The 22145-nt window shown below is 38.1% G+C and overlaps 1 long non-coding RNA gene across 1 annotated transcript; it reads right to left on the bottom strand.

Moving 5' to 3' along the window:
• Positions 1–103: 103 nt before the first annotated feature.
• LOC147761597 (uncharacterized) lies at positions 104–19036 on the bottom strand. The gene is made up of 3 exons (XR_015334505.1): positions 18824–19036; positions 2544–2722; positions 104–1923 (listed from the first exon to the last, which is right to left on the bottom strand). It is a non-coding gene; the product is annotated as an uncharacterized LOC147761597 (long non-coding RNA).
• Between the last annotated feature and the right edge of the window lie 3109 nt (positions 19037–22145).

Here is a 22145-nt window from a genome sequence, read left to right as displayed (position 1 = left end):
GTGATTAATTGATATGATTCCAGTGCAACCATTGAAATTTTAATATTCTCAGGGAAGTTCGTATTGTCCTAAAACGACCAAATTACATGTACGTCAACACTGCAACCTTTTCTAATCCTTTATTTTGATAATCAGTTTGTTCCTTTGCTTAAGTACGGGTAAACCCTATTGCCCTGAATTCGTTAAATGTTTCTTTATTAAATTTCCTTTATAATGCGTCATACATGTTAAGATAAGTAGTTAGCTGTTTAAACATTTAATTGGCTTAGTAGCCTACACGTAGTAATAGAACTACAAAACACCCAAATTCATCAACCAGTTTCAAAGTTTGCTGGGATATTAAACTCTGTAATCAGCATATACATGCATATGCCGTTAACATTGGTGGAAACCCAAGAGGGTAGCTGACAATGAAATAAAACACTGCCCAGTTAACTATAAATTGCTAATTCATAAGTATCAAACGCCGTGTCAAATTCTTCGGTACAACGTATCTGCTCTAAGACAAAGACAAATTACTGTAAGTGAGGACACCTTGATTTTTTTTTCACAAATGTATACATCAAACGTGCTGTCTACCAGAGGCGTACATGATGACGTCAGGTGCCTAAATGATGACGTCATTTTGGACAAAAATGCTCCAATGAAATTTTCGCTCTGTGACCTTGGTGGTGGATACACCAAATGCCACACGTTCCTCCATATACCATAATACGAATGAATGTCATGGATGCCAAGGGTCTCTTAAAGATAGGTAATTGTCAAGTTAAGTGTCAACCATATTGTATTCTCTCAAGTTGTTTTCTGCTTTGGTAAAGTAAAAGAGTGCATGGAAACAAAGGAGAAACATAGACAATTTTCTTCTAGCATTATCTCTTAACTGTTGACAAACCTCTACACAGGTGGTGCACTATTAGAATGCAAAATAGTTGAACAATATTCGCTTTATAAATTTATAATATGTTAAACATTGTCTGCTACTGACTTATCAACCAATGGTTTGCTAGCAAAATATGCAATAAATATTATATATATGAATATACCTTTCAAGCAAATTAAAGTTCTAATTCCAATTCGTGTAAAGATAAAGATAACACACTGTGCAGTATATAGTAATGGGTATATCAGCATAGAGTGTCCCTGTGCACATCAAATATATAATCAATATGGAGTTAATCGTTTAACTGTTTTACAATGAAAATTATCAAACTTTGTCATGCAATGAAATTACAGGAAGTTTGCAAAAGCCAATAAAGCAACGTTAGTTCCAAGTAAACGTGGCTATTGTTGTCTAGGAAGATACAACATAAACCAAAATTGTGGCTGAACCATGGACACTCGTTACTACAAATCAAATCGTTCCACTTGTAAACTTCGCTTAAAAAAAAAAAAAAAAAAAAAAAAAAACAGTCCAATTTCCCTTGTTGTACAGGGCAAGAACAACAACAACATATACTAGATGTGATGTCTTGTTACATGTATGTATAATTAGTACTACTTAGTACTACTTAGATCCCTCGTGGGTTGAAGATGAGTTGTCAGCATGTTATGTCAAGAAGAAGGGTCATAATATAAAACGCAACTATCAATGTCGACAAACAACATTCAAACAGAAAATGGATTGTTACGAATATCCTCTCAATCGGCATGCTCAAAATGAGAATACAAACTAAAATCGCTGAATGGAGTCAGTTCAATGTGTAATCAATGGTCACTGATACGTCGTAAGTCCTTGATTCAACGCTACGAGAGTCGTTATCTAACACGCAAGCACCAGTTGCCAAGACATTCTGGAAATGGGAGACTAATCGGAGGTCGATGTGTTAGTAGAAGTCCACTCGAAGACTGGCCGGCGTTTGTTTATCTGATTTGCCGATGTTCTGTCTACTTCTTCGTGCTCCTCTTGTAACGGTTTCGGATTGCCTGTAATGAATGTGATTGAGCTTTGTTACTAACACGTTCATGCTAACAAAACATTTAGATTCTTTGTGGTCGTTGGTAGCAAAGGTTTTAGAATTTTTTATGAAACGGGCCTGATTCATTTATAATGGGCGAGGTTTTTAGGTCCGCACTTTCGTTTGGTGATTCATATTGGCAATTTTCATTTACCGTTCCATGCAAAAAAAAAGTTTAAAAAGAGGTCCTGATAGTTTCTGAAAGGGGGTTTCACATTGGTAAAAGCTAAATGGCGGTTCCAGATACGTTCCATACAAAATTAGATAAAGAGGCCAACATAGGTTATATCCCATCCCCAAAACTAGTTCTTGGTAGCGGGGTTTAGAGTTTCTCATGTTCTGGGCAGGGTTTTACAGAAGTAGAGGATTTGGCCATGTCTTTATTGCACGAGGAGTCAGTCTTCGAACAGTGTATTAACTAGAAGCGTTCAGTGCACATACTCGTTCAGTTGTGGCTAAGATCTGCGAACTGTATATTCAGAATGGGCATCACTTGCATGCCAACTGGTTTTTAAAAGTTCACCCTTTGTATTTGTTATTCTTTTAAAAATGCATAGACAATGACTTCATTTTCAGGCTCACACTTACTTCCAATGAAAACCTGCAGCCTCGGACCGGGTCGTACACATACATCCGGGGACACAGGCGGCGTTTCTCGACCTGGCCCCAGTCCGCTACCACTGGGTAAGGACGCGTGTCTCTGTACGGCAACAGCTCGTCCTCATCATCAGTCGAGTAAAAGCGGCCACTTACGTTTGCCACCATAACTGAAAGCGGCGAAAATGATATATATTTATTTGCCTGATTGTTCTTATATTTATTCACGGTAACAAAAGTGTTTTTGTAATCATAATTTGTTGAATTTTTTAAAGATGTGTTGGATTGTCTTATTACTATATTCACCTAATAATTTTTATTTCATTACACCATTATTTTTTCTGAACTTGTATTTTTAGTTGAAATATGTAACTGAGCGTTTGCCGTAACGGTCGTTGATCAAAACCGTTTCATACAGAATTGTGAATGCCAGGACTTTCATTCTGAGCTTCACTTTGCACTGCCTCATACACATCACATTGGAAGAATCCTCTAACGAAAAGAAAATCTCTATTTCTTGATACACGGTTATCATAAATATTCAATTGCTCTAATTAAGTGGAATTTAGAGAGAGAAAGGGGATTTCGGCCACTGTTAAATGATTGGTGGTTTCAAATGCAATTTCATTACGGAATAGGAGGTGGGATCTAAATGGTTTATAAAAAAATGCCTCTAGTTTACATTCTCCAAAATTACATTTATTAGGGTCGAACTTTGGCAATTAGTGGATGGAAATCGACCAAAATAAATTGTTTTATGGCTTATGCTAAAAACTTAATGTGGGAAAAGGTTTATGATCTGAAAACTATAATTATTACCCAATTCCCTTCCAAACATATTGCAGAAATCTTACTTTCTTCCTCGTGAATTAATGCTTTAATTGCCTAGGCTAAATTTGCCAGCCAATTAACTATTTGCCGGCAAAGATGTTAATGTTTCTGATGGACATTTGCCGGCAAAGATTATCACCCGTCTTACTTTAATCAAACCAAAGTCAACATATGTAAATTGTCTTCTTTTGCCCATGTCGATAATCTATATCCTCCCCCATTCAGAAAGAATAGGCCAAAATTAATAATTAAGGTCTTTCCACTCCATCCCTCCCCCACGGGCATGATTATGTTGTGTATACTGGTTGTATAAAAAAAATGTACCTGTCACTGTTTGCCGTTATATTCCCTATGGGAGAGAGAGAGGGGAGTGGGTGAGTGAGAGCATCTTAAAGATGCATACGAAGTCAATTTTTTGTCACAAAACCCAAACAAATGCCAGCATATAGTTTTAAAGAATATAACTAAGAGAATTACCAAGAGACATTGTATTACCCGAAAAATGATATTTGAATGGATTTCTCTGCTAGCTTTCTATGCTGTATATACATGGGGCAGAAAAGTACTGGTAGGTCACGTAAGTAGGTTACATTTCTGACCAAAATTTTAAAGAAAGGAGCAGTCTAAAGCTCTTTTATGGCTGATAGAGTGATTTATTCAGTTTATCCTTTGCCATGTCGACTTTATTTGAGTCGCATAAAAAAACTAGTAGAAGTGTTTTTTATGTGTTACTGGGAATCCACGCTCTACTGGTGCTCGGTTCATATGTACCTTTAAATCATTAACTACTCTTGCAAATGTTAACACATTACCGTTCGTTATAAATTGCTGTCCGGAAAATAGCGTTATTAAATCGATTACTGCCTGTAACAAATTGAGTCTGTTCAACACTCATGACAGTGTTCCATATTTTCTCTTGTCCTGAACTTTTCTCCATCTGTGATGAAACCATTCAGAGGCCAGTGTAGTTGTCAAGATATCTTTCAAAATTTAATGGCACACAAACAAAATAATAAAGTGGCGCAAGGGGGTTCTCCAATAGTAGTTATTGAAAAAAGAAAATAGACAGACCTTGTGGGCTTTAAAAATATATTCGGAAAACGGATTTAAATCTAAGTTTTAAAGAGATATTCCTGACAATAAACTGTGGACCCTTTTTCGACTGACACATTCTTTGGTGAGAAATTTCGGTTTTGCCTGTCATTTCTGCGGCTGTGTCAGTTATTTAAGAGTTTTATGCGTGTTGAAGCAAAACGCGTCTCTGAAAGACCAGGTTTAGAGTTCGTGTTTCAATCATGTTGATTTTATCCAGAATCATGGGCAACATTAATATCATTTTAATTTATTATTGAAAACGCGCCGTTTTCTCAAATTACCCCTCGTTTACCCCTCGTTCACTACCAATGGTGAACAGCATAATCTGACCTCATAGTTTCATGACCTCAAACTCGTGACATTGATAAATTTACTGTTTAATCTTATTCACGAATCCGTCCAACACCTTTATGAGAGGCTGTTTAGTTTTATATGATTGTAACGCGAATATGTCGAAAGCTTTTTTTTTTTCGTAAATGCTAGCTCGAAAACTAGACCAAGGTTATTCCCGTTTGAAAACTCATCCACGAGTACCTTAAGTTTTAAGGGATTCTGTGTTCCAAAGGTTGTGATCTCAAACCATCATATAAGGACGGTGGGTACATACATGTATGCTAAGGACAGATAGCCGTATGGGCAAATGGATGCAGTTTCCATAGCTACAGAACCTGAGTTGTGGAACTTAGGGTTCTGAGCATGACCATGGCAGAGTGGCATCCATAATGCTGGAACGGGACAAATGCATCCATCAGCCAATCTGCATGAATAATTCACTGAAGCCTGTGTCAACAACTAAGCCTTGGGAATTGAAAGTAACTCAACACAAGGATGATTGAGGTTCTTTTCACGCAAATTGGTATTTTTGACCCCGAGGTTCACTCACTTATTTTTTCATTTTACCGTAGTCATATCACTAAGAGTCTCCAGTTTTCATGCGTGACAACGGGGAATCATGGGAGCCAATAAAACTACTCTGAAATATGGATATTTTTCATATATTAATTGCGCTTAAGAATAATCAACCCCCCACCTTATATTTTAATGAATGTTTCGTGCTTAAGTTAATGAAACAGCCTTAAACAGTAATAATTCAATACTAGGGGCACTTTACACTATGGAACAGCGCCTTGTCGTACTGTCTCTATAGCACTTTGTAATTTTGCATTATGTGCATTTGACACTTCCCAACTATCCAAGGCAACACTGAAAGGAGACAAAGGATTTTGCAAATGGAACATGACCGCCATTCTTAATGCATGAGATGGGAAAGTGTCTATTTCTTGATTAAGTGTTTGAAAGCAACCTAAAACAGAAATGATTTAATACACGGGACACTCTTAGGCCATGTAACTGCGTCCCGTTTGCAAATAGCACCTGGTCGTCAAAAGAGGAGAAACGGTGCCGCAAGGGGCATTAAGCTTTTTTAAGGCATGCTATCATTTATTACACTGTCATTTAAAAAGATTACAATAATGAGACAATTAACCGAATCCAACATGATTAATATGGGTGAAAGCCTCTCTTGTCATAATATGCTTTCAAGCCATAAAAGGAAGACTAAACCCAATCAATCTGATTGCCATACAGGGCCTACATCATATAAAAGGACAATTTAATCAATCTACCGTAACGGATGTAACCAAAAACGTGTCACGAAGCGCTATTAAAGAATGCAGATGTATTAAGAAATAAATCAAGAAAGAAAAAATATCGCTGCACTTTTATGAAAATAACTAAAAACTCTAATATAATGAAAATTTTTGGTATGTTGGTGTAGCAGGTGACCTGTATCGCGTGACAAACATGTACTCAGTATAAAGAAGATTACTATACATACGTTATGAATGATCTGTTAACATTAGTTGTTTCACCTGAAAACTCTTCACTTTCTTTGCACTAATATGACCATAAAAGTATAGACTATGCCCACCTCTTAAAACATTTACATGTATTTCTAAGAATTTTACAGCTTTTATGGTTCTTGAAATTTGATGAAATTCCCCCTAAAACTGCCCAAATGCAAATTGCTCTGGGATACTTCATGGTGGTCGTTTATTAATTATCCTGGCACAGCTGAGGTGAGAGAACTGCTGTTGTGCGATGCAGATGTGATAGTCATGACGCCTATCCACTTCAAAAGACCCAGGGTGCTTGCCCTAGATCTGATACCTGTAGCCAATAGTCCCATAAGAAATTAAATTTCTTAACTTAAAAGAACTAGCGTGCGTCAATTTGACGCCTGGCCGAAATACTCCCCGCATTTAAGTTTTACTTCCGAAAAAACTATTTAACTTTGAATGTCACTTAAACGGCCGCGGGGAGACATGTGCGTGATAATTACGCCCCCGTGGCCTGAAACTGAAATACCCACAGGATTTTCTAATTACTCTATCGCCAAGTCAGTTGTAACAATATGATCAAAACAAATGTCAGACATGTCGAAATTCACCGGTGGGCTTTGCTAATTGATTTTGCAACTACTTAGATACCTTGGAAATTAGTTATCGCAGAATCGAACTGATCGGAGGTGACTTGATTTCCAAGCTCGTATAGCGGAAGCATTTGGTATTTTATTTAGCAGTCTTTTCCCCTCCTAGATATAACACAAAGGCATGTAACATCTATGGCAAACAACGTAAGCGGCTCAGATAACTGTTACGCCTACTGAAGCTGCTAGGGGGTTATAGCAATTTAGCGAGGATCCCCTCGGAGTTAGATCAATCCACAGCTAGTACGGCAGGGTCTGGGAATGGTCCCTAAGTGCTGCTTACTTTGTTTCTTATTTCATTATTTGACATTCAAGGACATAAATACAGATTGTAAAACCGGAGGATTTCAGACGCATTCAAGGTTGGTCAATCAGCCGGCCAGTAAATAAGTTACGTAGCCAGTAGAGGTCCTAAAATCCAAGTATTCTGCATCCTGTTACTGAATTTAAAGAGACAAAGAAAAAATTCATAAACGAATTACCCAGAGATAATTTAATTGTTCCAAGGTAAAATCGTATAAAACCTGATTCCTGGGGATCGTTACAATAGCCAACAAAGCAGAAAAACAGATAATAACGGACGCAATCACGCAGAGAAGTGCTCTGCAATGTCCATTTTATTGTTTGATGCACCTTCCAGACACGAAGATTCAATACGTAGCACAGTTACTAAAGACACAGGACAGCTTGAAAAAGTAACAAAGGCGGTCTGTGAGATAACTTAAAATTACACAAAATTAATTAGCCACAAAGTTGGCCCATTGTGACTTCGAGTTAAAGTCACTTGGAGTAAGGTTGTGTTAGGGCGGCCTGGCGTGACCTTGAAGTGGTACCAGCGGTACTAGCGGACTTGCATTTCTGTCGCTCCGGGACAGGCATTTTCGCAAAGAGAATGTTAGCAACAAGTATAAATATTTTATCTTTGAGAGGTCAGTCGCAAAACACCATTAAGATGAAGCGGAAATGACAAAATCAGTGTATACGTTTTAAATACTTGTCTTTAAATCCTCTAAAGGAATCAAGGTAGTGTTTGCCATAATTTTTAAAATTTGAAAACACTTACTTTCGTACAGCACTTGATTTTATATACTTTTTGCATTTGGCGAGCTTGGATGTAAGTACAGACAAAGCACATTCGTAAAGTAGATAAAAATACACCGCCCATATTTTGCTCGCGTCACAAATTACCTTACTTGTTTATAGGACAGTGAAAGAGGGGGAATTACAGAAACATTGCCCATTGGTATCGGAATATAAAGGTCAAATCAAGTCCAATCAACTACATTAATTTGATTTATTTGCCCATGACAGACGCCGCTTCCTGGTACATGAACAACAGGGGTTTCCGTTCACGCAAGAATAACCTTTCTCAATCCTTGGTTTGACGCATTGCAGCTTTTTTTTTTTTTTTTTTTTTTTTTTTTTTTTTTTTTTTTTTTTTTTTGTAATGTAAAGACACGTGTATTTATATGATACATATATCTGAATTTGTTACATGTAGTTTGACGAAAGTTTTCGCTTATATATTCGCACATTTATCACATAAATACTATCATATTAACACGGAACCAAATTTCAGCACTACACCGTGGGACCGCACTAGTACTGTGAATCACACTCTGTTGGAAATTGCCTCGAAACACCACCTGGACTTAGCTATGCCGTTCACGAGCTGGGAGTTTGTTTCGGCAGTTCTCTGAAACAATAAATTTGACTGATGACGGAGAGTAAAAAAACTACGCCAAAGAGCATGTTTATATATAGAACATCCTTTGAGGATTACGGCTTTTTACCGTATGGTATCTGTTTCACCATGTATGTATTTCAATAAAATGCTATTAGTTTGATAACCATATCTATTGTGTCGGTTAATCGTTGGTATTAACTGCACTCACTGTCCCTAAACATTTTACTTCTGTGCGCTAAGTGTCCTCATTACCAATGTTGCACTTATTGATATTTCAACGCCAGACCATTTGTTTAATAATGCAATAATGCCCATTCAAATTATCGCTTAAATTTAGCATCTATTCCATTTGTAACCCCGATGCACTGAATTCTAAGAACTGCTTATACAGTCATTCTATTTAATTTAAAGTGTCATCTGTCAAACTACAAATAAAAGAGTTCCCAATTGGTCTTATGGTTTTGGTCTTGTACTTTAATACAAACCCTCCAAGCAGATAAACAAGGCCATAGGCCATCCTAGGAAGGTGGGCCAGATGTGTCCGACAAGCCAGATATGTCCTACGACCAGAGAAGGCCAGATATGTTGTCGGACATATCCGGCCTGTCGGACACATCTGGCTTTTTTTTTAATTTATTTTTATTCTATTTTTATTTTTTTTTATTTTTTATTTATTTATTTATTTTTTTTGTCGGACATATTTGGCCTGTCGGACACACATGGCTCTTTTTTGTCGGACATATTTGGCCTTCTCTGGTCGTAGGACATATCTGGCCTGTAGGACATATCGGGTCGTCACAAGGTGCCTTCTTTCCAGGGGCATGTTGTATGTAAAATGTACATTATAAACCCTTTGCCTAACATAAAATTTTCATCCAAAGAATACAAACAAGAGAAAAAATGAAAACAGAAAGCTTAGAAAGAAAAACAAAGTAAAATTAAACATAAAGAAAAGAAAGAATTGGATGCAATGAAACTAGAATTAAGATTACAGTAAGGAGAGAAATAGTAAGGAGAGAAATATCTCACGCAATAGCAAACAAGAAACCTTTGTTTGCTCCTTCCATAATATGAAAACAGCAATAGGTACATAAGTAGATGTCCTTATAAAACATTTGAATATTTGGTTATAATTATTGCTAAAAGAGGGCGTTGAAGAGCAAGCTTAGTTTCAGGCTCACTTGAAGAATATCTTCTTCGCCTTACCTTTGAAGTACGCACTATTAGAACCACCACGTAGATTTGAACCCCTGAGAATGCCTAGCCTCTTTCAATTAGCAGTAAAACCTATTTGATATATGCAACGGATACGAGAGACGTTTTAAGCATGACCATTTTCTGCCGCAAAGGTTTTTTCCTCAAAACTGTCTCATTCTATATTATGTTCGATTTACATTGTATTTCCCCCAAGTGTAGTAAAACTGACACACTGTATCTGAAGTATGATACCATTTAAGGCAAGGGCATGAAAAAGCTCCAAGGGACTCGCTGATGTAGGCAATTGAAAAAGGTCTCCAATTTGTTATTAATGTGAAGCAGAGGAATAATGTCTCCTAGATGCAACAGTGAAAGGATTTATTGTTCCGGTTCGACTGCGTGAAGCTCCAGGTAAAAGAAGTTTCGGAACTCGTCCTGGCTCTATTGGCCTTATAAAACATACTTTATTTTATATTATTTCAAATCGCACTTGAAAACAGAGCCCCCCCCCCCCCCCCCCCCCCCACTCGACACACACACAAAAACTTTCTTAAATTGGGAATTGTGGAGAAAGAGACACCCGCTGAGGCTGACAGAAGCATCTTTCAATTAACATGCTTAAGAGTTTCAACTGGTACATTGCAGTATTGAGTGTGTGTGTGTGTGTGGGGGGGGGGGGGGAGGAGCTCGGGTATCCACCCCTTGTCTAATCAAGGCATGCTTGATCCGTCAATAAGGACATTCCCTTTTCTTGCACATTACCTTCAACTCTTTAACCTTAGATAAGCAGACAATAGAATGGCGTAAGGCCCATCCCGATAAGACGTACTCACGTCATGGAAAAGCTTTTTACAGCAAAACGCTTTTGGTCTAATTGTCCCAGGAGCGTCTCCAGGGGCAATGGCTTTCGCTTGTTGGTAGATCGAGAAATCAGGTGACATTGAGTGCTGATACACTTGAAACAGGTAATAAATTAATAGCGATAATAAATTCCCATTAAGGTTTCAATCCTCTATACACCGGTACCTATTAGTTACCAACCCAGCAATACACAGAATGTTATTATAACGTTACAATACAACCAAAGAAAAGAACGTTATGGTAACGTTAAAAAACGTTCTCTGTTGCTGAGAAAACGCAGAATAATCATTTTCTCTGAATGGTCCCGATTTCGATACCTAATATCATTTTTTCGTGCAAAGTTGTCAAATTTACATGTACGTTATAATATATGGTTTTGTTGGCACCAAACATAGGACATCGTGTTATTGGTTATCATATTGAAGATGCACTGTTACGTTTACTAAGATGATTTGCAGTTTAAATTCTGTGCGTTCTCTATTATTATCGCATTATCATCACTGTTATGTTTGGTAGTTTTTATTTTTTTGGTGTTGAAATAGTTTATGGATGAAATAGGTAGGAGCGGCATCTGTCAAACATTGAAGAAGGATAGAGTCATGATTCCGAAAATAAGGTTTGAATCATCTTTGTAGCGAGACATTTCTCTTTTAAATACTCACAAAAGAATCCCAAAACAAAAGCACAGAGATTGCAAGTATGGTGGGAAACAGCTGACAATTACATGTAATTAAGGTACCATTTTTTACATATATATCAAGACTCTCTCCCAATCTTAGACTCTCCGATTCGTATCTGGTTATACTCTACCAGTGTTCTTCTCTAGCTGTTACGCAATCGAGTGAAACTTCCCTGATAATTAGGAGAAATACGCCCCCCCCCCCCCCCCCCCTCGGAATTCAGTAGAAACTATCTCACTGCTAGGTGTTGAGAAGCACGTATCGCTGTCCGAGTTAAGTTATGTAAGACTGGGTTCCCATCCCTAGATCGATCTAACAGGATCGGCCCATCTCCACGGGGTTTCTCGCTAAATTGCTTTCAGCTTAAGTGGCTTAGATGTCTGGGACGTCTACTAAAGCTGCTAAACGATAGTTAATTACCCCCTGTCAGCTTAAGTAGACGTCCCAGACATCTAAACCGCTTAAAGTTAATCAGGCGAGAATCCCCTTGGAGATAGTTCGATCCAAACTTAGTACGATAGGGTTTGGGAATAGTTTATTAGACCCCATTCCCACATATTTTAGATCGATCTATTCCCGTGGGGAGTCGTGGGGAGTCTCACTAGATTACTGTCAGCTTAGCCGGCTTAAATGTCTGTCCAAAACCTACCAAAAGCTGTAAGGGCGTAATTAACTTCCGTGCGCGGTCGGCTGACAGCAATTTAGCGTGAACTCCCAGGGAATTGGGTCGATCTAGTTGGATCGATCTTAATCTCTGGGAATGCGCTCTAAGTGTAGCTTAAATGGGCTGCCCAGGTTCCAGCTGTGTGATTACATCCATCCCAGCGATTGTTTCTTCTGCTGCTGTGTGCCAGCTCGCTAAGTGACGGGTAGAGGAAGGGTAGTTACATAAGAGTAGACAACTTGATCATCTTAAATTCCACAGAGGTCTAATATATAGTTTTGTTACAGCTCGTGAAAAACGCTGGTAGAAAGTAGTATTTGGTTACCATTTCACGTTTGGCGACTTCCGCTGCAGTCTTTTTAGGGTAATTGAACTGTATTGTTAATACGAAAACGACATTCTAACTGGACAACCGTCTTTACGGACTCATTATCTACGGTTTGCTTATTTGATTATGATCTCGGGCGCCCTTAAAACAGGAGTTAATTAATTGACTTATAAATGGCATATGAGAGTAGTATGAAGGTAGTTTTATCCTGACCCGGTTAATGGCATACATGTGGATAGAGCCATCTACAATGTGGATACCAATGGTCCGGCTGAGAATTTGAAGAAACGAACTTTGTTTTTCTTGATAGTACAATCTTTAAAAAGTCTATCAGTTGACCTCTTTCTCTATGCGTACGTAACTGACATGCAAAGGTTGACATCGAGCACAGATAAAATTAGTGTCTTGTAAATGGTATTTATAATCCTCTCCAACCTATTTTCCTGTCTACCTTATACACATATGTAAAATCTGTAAATGCTATAATCTCTGAGATTTCGCTGCTCCTGGAAGGTCAGTTTCGTGATTTTTACGACGTTTTGAAAGATTAACCAGACTGAGCACGTTATCTGAGTTGAGCTCGATTTGTAAAAATTCCTTCAAGGCATCAGACCAAATGCGGAGTTTTCTTTACAAGGGAGCATAGATTAGGTGAAATCCGATAAAGATATATTTGCCTTCAGCAAGCCTGTCAAGCCACTGGTACGTGTATGTCCGAGAGTTTGGTGGTGTTTTTTGACATACAGAAAATGGACAATAGAATTAAGTGTCACCCCCTGAATCAGAGTAATCAAAGTAGGTAGATCTTGAGTAGTTATAATGCCTGGTCTACTTAAAATGTGACTAATGAGTATAAAACAGCTGTACCATGGAATTGTATTGTTGGTCTTTTTGTGAAATTTGATGTTAAAATGATACCAGGAGCATATCATTCCGCAGTCATTTATCTCCTCCAAAGTATTGGTTCAGTAGGGGTGACACTCCTATTGTCCAGTGTGTGTACATGCACCATTAGGGTAAGATTGGTGAATTGAATGCAAGGTTTCACTTTTGTAAATTTAGCACAAAATGGTAACGTGTACTTTTCTTACCCTTAGTGTGTGAAACAGTTCATTTATCAAATGCTACGTCTCCTGGGGGAGTACACACACACGAAAGATTGATGAAACGCTCTATTAAGAATCGCTGACGTATTGTTTTCGTATTAGAAATTCTAAAATTTCTCTTTCTGGGTTCTTCCCTACATGTAAACGATAACACAAAGAATAACCTTAACAAGTACAGGCAGTTCCAATCGATAAACCTTTAATTAAATAAACAATCTCTCTTTGAAACATCCGTTATATTTAAGAATTCTAGGCATGGTTCTAGTATATCTCAAAATAACAACTTCTGAAATATTATTGTCATTAAAGTTCCGTTTTCAAGGCACAGATATAAAATCATTGTCGACGGCCATGTTTATTTCATGCAGATTCGGATTAGATTTATGGAGTGTTACGTGCATCTTGCACGTTTTAATTGCTATGTACTTCACACAATATGGCTTCCGGAAATAACAGATTTTGGGAGGTGAACAGAAAAGCTAGCGTAGGAAATTATGCTTCACAATTCAAAAATGTGCTCCAAGTTCCATTAATATTCACTCTGACGGATCAAGGTTTAAAATAAAGGGGTGACACCAAGCTAGAGTTGTCGGAAAAATGTTATATAGATGACCTTCATTAAAAGTCATTGCCCTGAATCAAATAAGAGGTCTAGTTGATAACTAACTTTATGGTCAACAACTTTCTACGAAGGAAATGGGCGCAAGCTATGTATAAAGATGTGGGATGCATGATTAAAGTTATACTGTCTTGTCGCTGAGAGGTGATTAATTATCGGAAGCACATTCACATTCGACCAGAGACCGTCTGATCGATACAGGTGTGTAGAAAAAATACAGGTGTAGAGGAAAGCGATGGATGAACCAACTTCGGAACACACAGTATCAAGTATTAAACAATTAAGCATATCTATTCCATTTGAATAATTACACCAAACTTATCGATATCAACCCTTAAGCGTTCTGCATTTTGTGGGCAAGGAAGTAATTGACATGCACCCATTCTATGCAATGTTGTAAAGGATTGCTTCATTGTTAAAGGTTTTGCGTTCACTATAACAAAACAGCACCAGGAGGATTTCAATTCAAATGTGTACAAGGACGAATTGCCCTTCAATGGTACAGGGAGCAAATCATAGAGGCAACAGTAGAAAACGGGATTTTGATCACGTTTTCGATACTGTTCCCTAAATACCCAATGTCAACTTTAACTTATTCGTTCAGAACAATGTAAACAAAGCAAGAACGTCATTTGCTTTCATTGCGTTCATTAAACATCTCCAGCCTTATTAAGCTTCCGTGCGAGTTACTGGATTTTAAGTGTTTTAGTTCAAATCTAATAAAGATTGATTATTCAGACGTATCATACTCTACTCATGTATGCCAGGCAGTCACAAAATTCTCTTTACTTTGATACAAAATTATCGTCCTCATTCCTTTTACCTCAGGTCACCAACATTTCCGACCATGTTTTGAATCGGACGACTTGCCAAAGACTAGACGTCTATAACACATCAGTGGTCAAATAATTCATTTTCGTCTGGTTTAAAAGCCAGACCTGCAATATTCAGGTGCACTGTTCTTTCATCTGAATTTCAATCCACCTGGTAGTCTGTTGCAAATTGAACAATTTATACATTTCAACTTGATGGGTCCAAGATTCCAATGGGCCATCTGGTCCCTATGTTTGGTTGATTATGTATTATCCAGTGTCAGGATTACTCTAATGGTCTAGTGCGCGCTTCCGATCCCCACGGCATACTAAATACTAAATACAAGCGGCTGCTGTCTCTGTGTTAAGTGATTGATATACATAGGTCGAGAGCAGGAGAGGGGTGGGTTGGGCAATAAACTGGTTATATTAGAAATGTGGTAGCCTAACTGCCCCTTGTGTTACACCTGCTGAAGAAGGTGAGAATTGTTCAGGATTGCACTTGTGATGTAGACCCTGACCAGTCTTACAGTTAGTTTCTGGGCACGTTTTAGGTTTCCTAAATTATTTTCGGGACGACTTCTTTAAGCCGACCGTGCGATGGGCTCAGGAAACCGATGAACTACGAATGAGAACGAGGGAATAATTTTAAACTACGTCACCACCCAACGCTAACCGTGACCTCGAGTTTTGTAGTTCGCCATTGCAACGTTCGAATAGTTTAAGACATCTTTGTCAATATTACTTATGAAGTGAGTTCGCATTCAATTAACACATGTTTGAAAATTTATAATGAACGAATTGAGTTCACATTCAATTAACTTATTCAGGTTGGAAAACTCACTATTCTTGGGATATTATGAAGACACGTTTGTTCTCTTGATTTACATAACGACGGTTTATTTTTTGACAAAGTGAGGAAAATATGCTATCAACTGAGCAGGTGACACCGCTCACCACCCATGCCATCTTCAGAAATAACACACACCATAACACACACCTATGTCTTCGTACTTGGTTTTTCAGCAAGCAAAACAGACTGACATCCGCGTGAAAAGCATTTGTGCTTCGTATTACTCGAGTACATGTACGTCGTCAATTGTGAAACCTCGATCGTTATTGGCGTACGAATGTTTTGCGAACGATCTAGGGACTGCTCGGTAAAATATGTGTGTGAAATGGATGATGTCTACACACAGGGGCGGATTTAGGCGGTCTTCTGGGTCTTCCGGAAGACGGTCAGATTTTCAAGTTTACATTGACGGGTAACTAATTTTTTCTGTCGGAAGACGGTCAAAAATGGTGGATGGGTCAACAAAGATAATTTGGAAGACTGTCAGAAAATATCTCTGGATCCGCCCCTGTACACAATTTAAAAAAACAGCAGATAATCGCTTTATTCTAGCGGACTAGATCTAATCTATCCCTGGTAAACGCGATCAGATTTTTTTCAATCTTGAATTCGGGACAAACGTTCTACTTAAGACCCCATCCTCTCCCTTGCCTTATAAGTCCTATTATAGTATTGGATGTCGTAGAAACGGTCGATTGCCGTAATTAAGGCTAATCGTATTTGTAGATATTATGATATCAAAAGGTAAGGGATTTGTCACTGATTGAATCGGAAATGAAGCTGTCCCATTAAGCTGTCACATATGTTTGAATTCAAAGGCCAGCATCAACTGTGTTGAATCTGAACATTTCTTGAAACAGAAAACGGGATTGGGGGTTAACCGTTTTGTCGTGTGACTATTGCTAAATAGCTCTGTTAATGATGACTTTCGCTTTCGTTTTCGTTCCTTTTTATTTTTACCGTACATGCTCTCATGCTCTCTCTCTCTCTCTCTCTCTCTCTCTGTCTGTTTGTCTGAGAGGGTCCAAACTTCTCACAAATATATATTTGTCCTACTGAAATTCGTATTTATCGTGCAACTTATATTATTTCGTTTCAGACGTCTCTCAGTCACAGAGAATTCTTTCAAATGAGAAATCGACAAAACCATCTGACAGTTACTGTTGACAATCATACAGAATAATTATTTTCCGTAGACAGATGTTATCGACAATTTTAGTTTTTACTTAGCGCGTTGTTTTCTCGCTTTGATGCAATTGGTATCAAAATTGGCAGACGAACAACAGAGACGCTAGACAGAAATATTAACGCCATGGTTCATCTACAAATTCCATAACCTCTTACTGAACCTTTTGTTTGCCGTAGCGTAATCATTCACGGAAAATTGACAAAGAAAGCAGCTGTTTTCTAGCTGGCAGCTGTTCTGTCGTCTTTTTTAAACAAATTGTCTGATAGCACATTATGTTTGCGTTAGTTCTTTCGTGTCTTTGTCCATTACGCTGATTACGTACACTGTTCCTGCATGTTTTGTTTGATAATGTTGTTTTACACATTGTATAACAATGCACATAATGGATATTATACGAGAATACAACATGGCATAGTTTACACCCTAAACATCTCTTTAATGAGAATTAAGTTAATCTATCTAATAGGACACCGTAGAAGAGGGATTACCTTTTCACGGAGCCATTAATTCCACTGCATATATTTACACTGTTTTGTCGATTTGGAGATTAGGAACGCCCCCGTTCATAAACAAACATCTTGATGTAAAACCATGTGTCATTAGCTCGAATGACACGCCTTAATGAAATCTATTAACACTTTAGTGATTCAATATATGTAATATTAAATCCTTGAATTGTAAATTACGCATGGTCTTTTAAACTGCTGATAACTCACGCTAACTTAGACAAAGAAGTGCAGTTTCCAATTTTGCACGAAGATGCGCGTGCACACACCCACACGTTTATTGACATTTAACTATTAAGACAGCCCTCATGTTTTAAACATGTGACGTTGTCGTTTCATGACAGCGGTACAAACCAATGCCATTCATTTGCATGGCACGCTAGTTGTTGTTTTCAGATTTTAGCTTTTGGATTATAAAGGAAACTACAACTTAAATTGAGACGTAAATGTTTTAATTAATATAACTTATTGCCCTTGCTAGCTGTTGACATCCAATTCATCAATTTCCACATTTTGCTCTCAATGCGAAACTACATTTTGTTCTTTGATCTTCTATACTTATTTACATCTGGATGATTCCAACACTTTTAGGGTACAATTTTTCGTAACGTTCAAGATGAAAATCACTATCCACTTTTTTGTATATTCATATTTTATACTTACCACATCTTAAAACTCATATAATATCAAGTTTCATCCTGCTATCTTTATCATATTTATGCCTTGTTTAAATGTACCAATTTCAACAATCTGGACATAAACCGCTTACACTTTCAAAGTCAGTCCAGCAAGGACATTCTGTGAAGTTAAACTTCTCATTTGCAGTTTTAATGACAAATAAAATGCATTTAATGACAAATACACTGTAAAGTCGGTAAAGTAGGCCTTCTAATTAGTATGTTTGGGCAAACGGTATTAATTATTCCGACGTAATTGCAATCACTAGTCCATGTACAAGATACTGGTTTGATGATTAATTTGGAAAAGAGGAAAACCCTATTACTATCTTATCACTCTGTCTCGCATATATCCTTAATACAGCTTGGTTTACCATCAAAATCAGAAATCAAAGACATGTCGATCTGCCATTAAAATTCTTAAGAAATCAATCCCTCCTCACAGTTTAGCAAGGTTAAGACAAAAACTCGTTAATATTCTTACGGTGCAGAAACAACCGATATTTGTCGTCTTCAATATCTTTTCACGCAGTGCGGGTTTAACGGGACCAACAGTTCTTCTATCGTTTAAACATCTCGGCACACAAGCTTTGCTACAAATATGCTAAGAAAATATTTATCGGAATTCCGACAGTTCTTGCTGCTGAAGATACCTTCAAAGCACCAGTCGTCACTTACCGAGACAAATGAGGAAAAAACCGACAAGTAAACTGATTACATCTCTGCCTTGCGCCATCTTCAAAACCCCTTTCGAATTGTCCTGGTAGCCAAACGTATTCAGTAGTTCAAGTTTTCTGTTCCGATGGTGGAGTGAGAAGTTTCTGAAGATGTCCTCACTTAATATAGGCGTCTCAATGATTATTCATTAGGACAGACGACATTATTGACCGCTTGGCGCGTGGCGAAACTGCTGACATCTAGCGGTGATGCCACGCGGAGCTCTGCAACTAACACCAACGGGATGATTTCCCACGCTTGGTCTGCGCTTTCACACTGGGTTTCAGAGGAGTGCATTTTGTAAATGATTATATATGAACTAAACGTCAGTATTGGACTAGAGTGCTGCTGTAATTGATATCCTGAGTTTCGGCCTTGTAGGTGAAGGCTCTATGTGCAGCCCACTTAATTGGACATCTACCCTTGGGACGCTCTTAGTAAGCCTATATAGACTACAATTAAAACGCTCCACCACTGATGTATGTAAAAAGCTTTTTAACTGCTGATTAACAATTTTTCAATACGATGTATAAAAAACGCCAACGTAGACTGTTATTATTCATTTCGGGGGGGGGGGGGGGGGGTGAAAAAATAAATGCCTTGGTCACCTTCATTAACATAATGGTTACTTTACATCTACTGTTTAATAGATCTGCTTAATTCACTGTAGCTCATCTCACAATAAATCAAACGCAGTCGTATTGCCCTATATACAGAGCGTGATTCTGCTGTCAGCATTTCTTGTGTGGGAGATACGCTGTTGGGAATCGAATTTTATAGTTTTAAAGTGGAGATCACGGCCGATTTATATCTGGATCTTTTATCTGAATGTTTCCATTAAAAGAAAGTTCTTTTTTTATATAGAAATGAGAATTATAAATGTGCCTGAGGTTTTGCCGTCAAACCGCCAAAGCCCACATAATAGACAACACTCGGGATGGCTTATAGACTAATACTGTAGTACAGGTTAGATATCGTAACATATCGTGATTGGTAATTTTCTATCATCATTTTTAAGTTCAAGTAAGGGCGCATTCCCAGAGATTTTAGATCGATCTATCCCCGTGGGGAGTGTCACTAGATTACAGTCAGATAATCCGGCTTAAATGTCCGTCCCGCCTACTTGAAGCTGTAAGGGGCTAATTAACTTTCGTGCCCGCTCGGCAGTGACAGCTATTTAGCGTGAACCCCCAGGGAGTTAGGTCGATCTAGTTGGATCGATCTAATCTCTGGGAATGGGGTCTAAGAGACACGTAATACTTCCACAACGTGAAAAAAATCAGGGCATACCCGTGTATGGCCACGCAGTTTTATTTCTCCTTAAATTAACTTCGGAATCCCTTCACTTATGTGGTATAGGATACTCAAACTGCTAAAAGAAGATTCCGGTGGCAGTCTCCCGCCCCAATCACTGAATTCAGGCACCTAGCTAACCCCACCTTGGAGCCGCCAATGGCCTCATTCAGATTAGGGGTATAACTAGTCCGAGGGTCAAATATGGCCGACCCACTTGAATACTTCCCCACGGGGAATCTATTCAGTGACTTTCAGCGGATTAGACGGCAAGCTTTGTTGTGGGTCGCCATATTTGACCCTCGGACTAGTAAGTCCCTTATTCTGAATGGGGCCACTAATATCTGTTGGTCTATAGATTTGATATTTTTATAATGAGCACCAACTCTAAGATTCCATTCTGAGATTCACCGACTACTGGAACCAGGAAAAACATGTGGAGGTAGTGTAATTTGGCACTTTTCTCGACAACAACAGCTTTATTATGATGTAAGAGTGTCACCTAATCGTTTTCTGTCTTCCTGGTCCGTGACTTTAAAGCATGTATCACTGCACCATGATGACACACCATATGTCACAGAAACATGAACTGTGCATTAACTAACAGCGGTAAAAAAAAGTGGTCTGCTCATTAACTTCTGACTTAACGCTCTTTTAGAAAAAATGACATTCGTGTTGGTAGCTCAGGGGAATCGTGTCAGCACCTAGCTCCTATAAATACCGTATTTCTAAGATTAGACCAAATTCACTGCAAGGTACCTTTTTAGCTACGTGGGTTGTTTATGACGTAAAGCCAAATAAACACAAGAATGATTTCAGCCTTGGGCCAATAGATATGATTCCTATGACTCGTGCTTTTTTACTAGAATGTAAAGAGTTTAAGCGAAGAGACAAATTGAAAGATAGAGATTAAATAATTATGTAAGAATCCTGCTGCATGTTGTAAGATGGATGCTACATATTGGTATCTACTATGTATTTATACACTTCACGAGGGCAGAATTAACGTACACAACAAGCGTATATCATGAAGGACAAATTGTTTTCATTCTAATTTTATACTACAGTGACCTTTTTGTGTATAGTAAGCCGTAGATTGTGTATTTTTTGTGTATAAAAGCCTATTTACCACATACATTTATACACGCACGGTCTGTGTTTTCCGATATACTGTATAAGGCATTCTTCTCTCTCTACACTGACTCATAAAAACGTGATTTTTGTGCAAAAGAGCTAGACCTCTTATGGATAACGCTCTGCATGTTCCTTTTAAGCCGTTGCGTATGTTATCGAGTTATTTTCAAAATCAAACATTGACCACCAAGAGCACTGACCGCTGATGTGACAGAGATTTGCTGTCGTTAAGTTCAACTGAAAGCGCTTTGTCTACCGCTGCTGGGTTGCTTAAAATATTTCACATAGTATTTTTTTATCATTTCGTATGCTATTGACAGCATTTAATCCTTATTATAAAAAGCACCAATTCTAGGATGCCATTCTGAGATTCACCGACTACTGGGACCAGTTAAAATGCCGATAGTGAGCAAAAGATTCCTTTTTTAAGTAAGATTATTTGACGAACCCACTAAAAACTAAAAAAAAAAAAAAAAAAAAAAGATCCTGGATGCGCCAAGATCTTTTAGTTTTAATACGTATTATTGTATAATGCTCATTCTTGGACTAATTTAGGTAGTATTTTTCACCAATCTTACCATCTTTAATTGAAAGATTAATCAATGGTTAGCAGGATGTAATTATATAAAATTTTTAAAATAATAATGCGAGTCGATCGTCCCCTATCTCATCTCGCTCTGTCTAGGCTAATGCGACGTAGGTGTCGGACCTGAGGTACAGGGAACCTGAAGGGGTTCAACGCCCCCCCCCCCCCCCCCCCACACACACACACACACATACACACACATACTTACAATTTAAACTGTCATAAATATAAACTCACACACCACAGGTGGATAACTAACGGATATTACGT

Source organism: Lingula anatina, chromosome 5 (assembly GCF_051362555.1).
Source record: "Lingula anatina isolate TDL-2025a chromosome 5, LinAna3.0, whole genome shotgun sequence".
NCBI lineage: Eukaryota > Metazoa > Brachiopoda > Lingulata > Lingulida > Lingulidae > Lingula > Lingula anatina.
The sequence above is the reverse complement of the archived record's forward strand: the minus strand, read 5'-3'. Positions and strand labels throughout refer to the sequence as shown.